The sequence below is a fragment of the Lepus europaeus genome, chromosome 11 (assembly GCF_033115175.1).
Source record: "Lepus europaeus isolate LE1 chromosome 11, mLepTim1.pri, whole genome shotgun sequence".
Taxonomy (NCBI): domain Eukaryota; kingdom Metazoa; phylum Chordata; class Mammalia; order Lagomorpha; family Leporidae; genus Lepus; species Lepus europaeus.
Window position 1 is genome coordinate 52,080,615 of NC_084837.1, and position 9,120 is coordinate 52,089,734.

The window sequence follows — 9,120 nt, forward strand, 5'->3', positions numbered from 1 at the left end:
CAAGATACTGTGGCAAAAAAAAAAAAATGACCTAAATAAAAGATCTCTGAGTGAGATCCCAGCAGAAAGAATGGGGCCATCAAAGAAGGAGGCACCTTTCTCTGAAGGGAGGAGAGAATTTCCACTGTGACTATGGCCTTGTCTAAATAAGATTGGAGTTGGTGAACTCAAGAGGTTTCCATAGCCTTGGTAGCTCATGACAAGAGCCTAGGATGATTACCGACCTCATAAATAAGAATGTCACTTGTTAAATCAACAACAGGAGTCACTGTGCACTTACTCCCCATGTAGGATCTCTGTCTTTAATGTGTTGTACTATGTGAATTAACGGTATAACTAGTTCTCAAACAGTACTTTAGACTTTGTGTTTCTGTGTGGGTGCAAACTGTTGAAATCTTTACTTAGTATATACTAAATTGATCTTCTGTATATAAAGATAATTAAAAATGAAACTTGATGTGAATGGGATGGGAGAGGGAGTGGGAGATGGGATGGTTGCAGGTGGGAGGGTGGTTATGGGAGAAAAAAACTGCTATAATCCAAAAGTTGTACTTTGGAAATTTATATTTATTAAATAAAAGTTAAAAAAAAAGAAAACAATAAAAAATTTTAAAAAATACTTCTCTTGCTATACTTTAGGTATCTATGTACTCATCCTGCATAACTTAAAATAGGTACCCTACAGCTCCCCATTCCTTCCCCTCCTGACCTCTGATAATCCCTGTTCTAGTCTGTTTCTATTTATTTGATGTTTTGAGATTCAGCATATAAATGGGATCATACGATTAAAAAAAAAAAGAAGAAGAGCATTGAGTTCTCACAGGAACATTGGCTTCCATGAGGACATGCAGCCGCTTTCCCAGACTTGCTTATCTAGTAAACCAAGTCTTGGTTTTCTAGACACCTCACCAGTGTCTTGACAATCATGTTCTGAAGATTATCAAGTAATGTTACAGGTCATGTTAGAGTTATATAAGCTTGCACATGCGCTGTACAAATGGCTGATGTAATCCTTGTCAATAAAAGAGGCATGCTGGGAACTTTCTGGAGGTGCTTTTCAGAGGAAGAGCTCCCATGTCTTGTCTCTGCTTTTGCTTGCTATGCCCCAACAGCATGTGGCAGTGGCTTTATTTGCTACATCACAACACTGACCCCATGGTAAGTTTTTAAATTAAAAACACATTATTCCTAGATCCATAGATGGTGATAAATTTGTTCACACCCAACTTTTTTTTAAAAAGATTTATTTATTTATTTGAAAGTTAGAGTTACACAGAGAGAGAAACAGAGGTCTTCCATCCACTGGTTCACTTCCCAGTTGGCTGCAATGGCTGGAGCTGTGCTGATCTGAAGTCAGGAGCCAGGAGCTTCTTCCAGGTCTCCCACGTGGGTGCAGGGGCCCAAAGACTTGGACCATCTTCTACTGCTTTCCTAGGCCACAGCAGAGAGCTGAATCAGAAGTGGAGTAGCTGGATCTTGAACTGGCGCCCATATGGGATGCTGGCACTGCAGGCAGTGGCCCTATCTGCTACACCACAGCTCCGGCCCCAACACCCGGTGTTTTACAGAAGGCAGGACACCACAGACCATATCACTTTTTTTATGCTTCTCCTTGCAACTCATGTTGCTAAATGAATTCTTTGAAAGACACTTTTGTCCTGGTTATACTTGGATTCTCATTATTCTTTTTTTGAGTAGGTATCTGGACACACAATAAAGACAGAAAGAGTCTTTAATCTGTTCATTTATATTCACCTAGTGTATCAGCCCGGTAATGGTAGTAAAGCAGAATCACAATGAATACTTTGGGTGAGGCTTCATGAAAGGGATTTGGCATTGCACAGTTTTGAAAGGAGCTGGGGAAGTGAAGGTCTAGAGGTAGTTGGAGGGCCAGAGAATGATCTTTAGCCAGGAAATCTGGGAAACCAAGCATTTCCAGCAGGTGAAATGTGATTTTTAAAGTGAGGCCATGGAAAAGTCTAAGGAAGCAGTTGCTGTTGTGTGACTACCATCTCCACAGGTCTTTCGCCAGGCATATGGTGGTGGTTGGCCAACAGTGCCAGCAAGCACCAGGAAGAAGTGAATGGAAGAAGTGATCATGGTGGACATTTCTGTGTGTTTGTCACATCTCACTGTGATGACCTTTAGAGAGCAATGCCTACTCTTTCACATTTGCCTTCCTTGTCTTATACAATTTCCTCTTTAACCAATTTTAACTTGATTGCTTTTACAAAGGAAAAAAAGTCTGGGAAACTTGGTGGATGAATGCAGTACAAACCATCATCATCTACCCTCTTACATTGAGTTATATCTCATCTGGTCATATTTGACTTCCATATAAGACAATAGAAAAGTCATACTTTTACCTAATGTGATGCTATTATCCAGCATAAAATTTACAACAGGTTAAACCCTTCCCCATTAAAGACCTATAAAACTCCATATGTCAAGTTACATGTCTTTGAGTTTATCCTTTTTCTTGTGGAATCACACTTCTTCTTGATCTCTTGTCCTTATACTGAGTTATAAGGATAATAAATAAAAAAAAATACTATTTTAGAGAGTAGGAGAATGGGAGCATGGAATAAAGAAAAATAATTGGTTATGAAACACAAAGTCACATACACAGAAGTAAGGAAAAATACTCATAACCGCTTGAGTTCTGGTTTATGTAACTGGTTGTGAGGTTATAGTTGGTATATGTAATTTCCTTTTTTAATGATTTTTTAAAAAATTTATTTGAAAGGCAGAGTTACAGAGAGAGAGAGAGAGAGAGATCTTCCACCTCAGAGAGATCTTCTCCTCAGAAGGCCACATTGGCTGGGACTGGGTCAGGCCAAAGCCAGGAGCCAAGAGCTTCTTCCGGGTCTCCCACATAGGTTGCAGGGGCCCAAATACTTGAGCCATCTTCTACTGCTTTTCCCAGGCCATTAGCAGGGACCTGGGTTGGCAGTGGAGCAGCCAGGACTCGAACTGGTGCCTATTTTGGATGCCAGCTTTACCTGCTATGCCATAATGCTGGCCCAGGTATGTGGAATTTTTTTCTTCCCCTACCAATATATTGTTCTCTGCCTTCTGCAGTCATGGTGTCTGGTGTGGTGATGCTCTGAGGATCTGTGTCTTAGAAACTCTATCTATATTTGGTTGCTGTAGTTTGCCACTAAATGTTATCATTACCCTCGGTAGCACAAAGGTGTACCCAGGGGACACCCTTCCTTTCTCCTCTATTGTATTGTAGGAAGCCATTTCCTGGTGAAGGACAGTATTAATAACTGCTTTCTTTGCTTATGGTTGACATGCATGAGGGGCCCATGTAAGTTAACTTCAAAAAGTTCATGGAAAACACAAATTATGGGAAAAAAACTATGGATGATTTCAAATTTTATTTTGCATCAAATAGACTTATCTTTTCATTTCATTTTCCCATGACCTTTATAAAGCATGCTTGTACTATAGTGTCAAGTTCATTTTGTCTTTGAGCACAGACACTCTGGCATCTAAATATGTAAAGCAGATGCATGGTGATCTCTGGGCCTCCATAAACTGTTCCCAGATTTGCAGATGAGCCACATCTGGTTCCTGGCTTCCAGAGGGATGAAGCACTTGATAATCTCACCCATCAATGATTCTTTTTTTAAAGCCCGAGGGAATTGCAGTTGACTCTCTGTAAAAACAAAAGAGAAGCTGGCTTTCAGGATTTCCTTTTCTCCTTGGTTTTTCACAGTTTTATCATGATGTGTACAAGTATACTTTTGTTTTCTCCTGTTTAAGTTTACTTTTTATGTTCATTTTGCATCTACTGTGTTTGAGATTTTCTGAGTTTCTTGAATTAGTGAAGACTTTCATCAAGTCGAGTGATTTCCAGTTATTTTTAAAATATTTTAAGTTCTACTCTCTCTCCTTTCTATGGTGCAAATTACACATATGTTAGGCCATTTGAATTGCCTGACATTATTTGTATATTCTGATCTGTTTTTCAATAGCTATTTTTCTTCATTGACTTAAAGTGTTTTGTGTTACAGTATCTTCAGAGTCACTAATCCTGTGTCTACAATTCAGTCTGGTATTAAACCTATTCTATGACTTTTTAACTTCAGATATTGTATTCAATAATTCTAGAATGTCCATGTAATTTTTAAGTGTATGCTAAGTATTTGTTATAATTCTCTTTTGAAATAAGCAACTGAAATAATTTTCTGTTGAAAAGTTGGATCTACTTATTTTTCCTGTCATTTTTTTCAATATGCTGATATACGTTTCTAATTTTTAAACATTTATTTATTAAAGAGAGAGAGAGAGAGAGAGAGAGAGACCCATCCACTGGTTCACTCCATAAATGCCTGCAATGTCAGGTCTGGTTCGGACAAAAGCCAAGAGCTAGGAAACCAATCCAGGTATTTTATGTAGGTGGCAGGAAACCAAGTACCTTAGGCATTGCCTGCTGCCTCCCAGGGTACACATTGGCAGAAAGCTAGATCTTGGACTCAGTCCTAGGCACTCCTACAGGGCATGCAGGCATCCCAAGCAGCGTCTTAACAGCTGCACTAAATGCTCACCCCCGTTATAATTATTTTGAAATCCTCATGTGTTTATTCCAAATTTGAGTCATGTATGGGTCTGTATCTATTCATTAATTTATCACTTGAATGCTGGTCCTTGTTCCTGTTTCATTGTCAGTCAGATTGTGTGTGTGTTTACTCTCTGGTTAATCATATACACATCTCCAGATTATTTTGGAGACTTATTAGCAGATCACATGGATTCAGATAAATTTTATTTTAATCTCTGTGAGGGTAGGGCTTTTTATCAGTTATTCTTTTGGGCCTAGCACATAGCACTTCTCCTAGCATATAGTCCTTATTCTGTTGACCTGGCTGAAAACCCAAAGTGTTACCACGGTTTCTTCACTCTGGCTGGGCCAGAACTCTATGTTTTCTTGCACAGTGTACCCCCTGAAATCTCTTTGGAGCTTGTAGACCCCTAGAAACCATTTTCTGATAGGAATCCCAAAGTCTGTCCCTGTGTATGTACGGCTTATGTGTAGGTTCAGCAAACACCCTACACAGATTTTAGGGCACTCTTTACAAAGCTCATTTCCCTCCAGTATCGTTTTCTCCAAATCTTAGTTATATGCACAATCCTCATTCTGATCTCTGTTCTCCGCACCTAGCAAGGCTGCTTCTCTCCTGGGCCATCAGTTCCTTGGGTTGAGGTTTACAAAACACCTCCAAGGGAGAACTGAGTGAATGTGGGGGCCTCTTTACAGAATTTCCTTCTCTGAAGGGTTATGAGCTGCCCGTGCTTACCCTCCTTGATGACAGATGTTTTATATTTTATAGTTAGAAGGCAACTCAGCTGTACTGCAAGAACTAGAAAAACTTTTTTTTCTGTTAAGATAACATTCCTTATATATTTCCACTTTTCCACAGACAATTTGGGTTTTATTCAGTAGTCAAAACCATTTCATCTATATGCACCATATTTATCATACCTTGTGCAGCATTTTTAGAAATTCTCTCCATGCCTGAAAAGGAACTGTGGTCTCTCGAGAACTAATATTTTATTATAAATAATTAGTTTCATGATTCCTTTCATTGATTCATGGTTTCATTTTCATTCCTGAGGGCAGTTATTCCTATCTGTGCTCTGTGAAAATATTGATGTGCTCTGAGATTTTTGTTCCTCATATCCTTCATCTTGTCATACTGTAATATAGAGACAATTTATTTCAAAATCTTATTTATTTTAAGACTCCCATAAAATGAGAGTCATCCATGCACAGCATTTTATCACTTGCAAATTACATTTTAGGTCCGAAAGTTTCTATGACTAACCTTGCTTCCAATCTATATGTACATGTACTCTTTCTCAAATTGGAGCACATCCCCCCACGTTCCTTTGTTATTCGCTCTGATTAACGCCCACTAAACCTCAAGGTTTCAAGCTGAAGCATCACAGACTCCAGGAAGCATTCTCTGACTGACATCTAGCTGTTGTTGTTTTTATAATACTGTCGCCCTACTAATTTCATCCTTCCCCTTATAGGAACTGCCTGATAATAAAAATGTACTCCCCACTAGAATATATATTCAGTGAGGGAAGGAGCACTTTATTTATTCAAAGCTCTGTAACAGTTAGTCAATAAATACCTGTTGAATGATTGGTTGTCATGAAACTTATGAGTAATGGTGTGTGGGAACCATCATCCTCACATTATTGAGGATTCTGAGATGAGGTACAGAGAAAGTGACTCACTTGCTGAAGATGACACATTATACTCATGACTGGAAATTTGCTTTTCCCACAGAGTGGCCTTTCCAAAACATAGCAGAGAGGGAAATGATATAAATATATGCTACTGAATATTAACAATAAAATGTACTGTAAAAATTGGAACCAAAAAATTAATGATTACAGAGTATATCATTATCTTTTCCTTTGCCCCTTTAAGCTTTAGCTTTCTTATGATTTACTTTTACACATGAGCATAAAAAAGGTACGAATAAATAGCATTCAGGGTGGAAACATCAATTTTAACACAGAGCCTTATAACTCTAAATAGAATGGCTGATGCAATGAACTCCTGATTTGGGAATTGGGATGTCAGAATTGACTCTGTTTAGGAAAGAGATAGTTACTAGACTGAACACTCATCCAGTTTCCATCTTTTTTGAAAGTGGCATCACTTTTATTTATTAACTATGAACTTTCCAGCATCATGTTAGAAGTGAGTAAAAGTCCATAGGCAACTTTACCCTGTTGTAAGGTTTGGGGACTGCAGTCACATGTGTAGGCTCAGAAATCAGGTGCCCAGGAAGTGCTGTGCCTCTACAACATAGAGGTCAGTCTCTGGTCAAGTACACAGTACGTCTCTGTCCATCCTTCATACCCAGAGTGGTCCCTTATTCTTCACTTCTCTACTCCCCCACTTAAGTGTGCTAGAAAATCAAATCTGTCTGTAACAGAGTAAACCATGAGAAAGTATAGAAAAGAATGTTCAGGGGGCCGGTGCTGTGGCGCAGTGGGTTAATGCCCTGGCCTGAGGGGCCGGCATCCCATATGGGTGCCGGTTCTAGTCCCAGCTGCTCCTCTTCCGGTCCAGCTCTCTGCTATGGCCTGGGAAAGCAGTACAAGATGGCCCAAATCCTTGGGCCCCTGCACCCACAGGAGAGACCCAGAAGAAGCTCCTGGTTCCTGGCTTCGGATTGGCGCAGCTCCAGCCGTTGCGGCCATCTGGGGAGTGAACCAGCGGATGGAAGACCTCTCTGTCTCTGCCTCTCCTTTCTCTGTGTAACTCTGACTTTCAAATAAATAAATAAATCTTAAAAAAAAGAATGTTCAGATAAGATTGGTGCTTTCTTGATGTAGGATATGGAGGGATCAAGGACTATTCCACATTGAGTTGTCTGTGCACACTTGTCCAGAAAGATAGACTCAGACATGAAAATTGATCAATTTATGGATTTACCTAATAGCACAATGCCCACAGAGACTCCAGATAAACCAGATACGTGTTTACACTGTAGTGTTAAGCTGTACTTCATTTATAAATGCTTTCCACAGGAATCAGGAGAGACAAGGCCATAAAAATGCAATAGTAACTACATTGGGTTAAGTCTTCAGTTTTTATTTCCTGTATAGGCTGCTGACACCTGGACAGCCCTCTGTCTTCATGGCACAGAAGTAAGTGGCTGAGTCCTCAGGCGGGAGTCTCTAATATGTAGTTGGCTATGACCTTTAGTATTGACTGTGGATTTTACCCTCCTTTTTCCTCCATTCCTGAAACTATATAAAACAGGAATTCTAAGGGTCCCTCAGGATTTTGTTGAGATCACAGCACACTGGTCGTGAAGACAGAGAATTGCACATCAGGGAGGAATCTCTCCCCTCTTGGAGGATCAGCATCTAAGGGGTCTGCTCCACCTTCATCTGCCCTGGTGCCCCTCTTGAAAAGCAGAAAAATAGACACATACAAGGTCATTGCAAAGTCACTGTAGCCATTTCCAAGTGTAGGACCTGTCTCGCTAGTTTCCTTTCTTATGATTTGTGTTCTCTCACTTCCTCCTCTTCTTTTCCTTCCCTGCTTCTTTCTAAATCCAGTTGGGATATTGCTCTAGCTTTTCTTGGGGATGTTCTTAACTCACAACAGATCTGTATCCACAGGAGGTACGACAAGACTCCTCTGTGTGTCTTCACGATTCATTTTCTTGGATATAGGGACACACCTTGAGGTAAAAGTGTCTTCAAACATTGTTATGTATCACATCTTGAATTTGGAGCTGATCTCGTGGATCTATCAATTTTATGAGATAGACTCAGTAGTGGCTATTCCTAACTTTTGTCACTCCGTTTTATAATGGAACGCTTCATCTATCTGTGGGTTAGTCTTCTACCTATACACTATGACATGTATGTTTGTCCGTTTGTGTATATTTGGGGTATTGAAGAGGTTAGAGTTTTTAAAAAGATTTATTTATTTATTTGAAAGTAAGAGTTACAGACAGAGAGGAGAGACAAAGATCTTCCATCCATTGGCTCACTCCCTAAATGGCTGCATTGGCCAGAGCTGGGCTGTTCTGAAGCCAGGAGCCAGGTGCTCTTCCAGGTCTCCCATGTGGGTGCAAGAGCCCCAAGCACATGGGCCATCCTCTGCTGCTTTCCCAGGCCATTAGCAGGGAATTGCATCAGAAGCAGAGCAGCCAGGACTCGAACCAGCACCCGTATGGGATGCTGGCACCACAGATGGTGGCTTTATCCACTACGCCACAGCATCAGCCGCCTTGTTAGAGTTTAAGGATCCTTCGTGAAGTAAATCTTTGGCATACCTAGAATAATTTGTGTGAAGAATGGGGACATAGTAGCTCAAAGAAGGACAAAGAAATAGTATATATGTCTAATGAAGGACCACAAATAAGAGAAAAGGACCCAGCTAAAATCTGAGACATTATCAGATTGAAGAACTTTTCTGATTGTAAATGGTTTATATACAAATTATAACCATCTTATTTATTGAAATTTTAAGGTCAAATGATAAAATAGGAGCCCAGATCCTATGTTCTACAATGCATACAGTGGTCTTAAAGTGTGTTTCTACTGGGGCCATTGTTGTGGCCCAGAGGT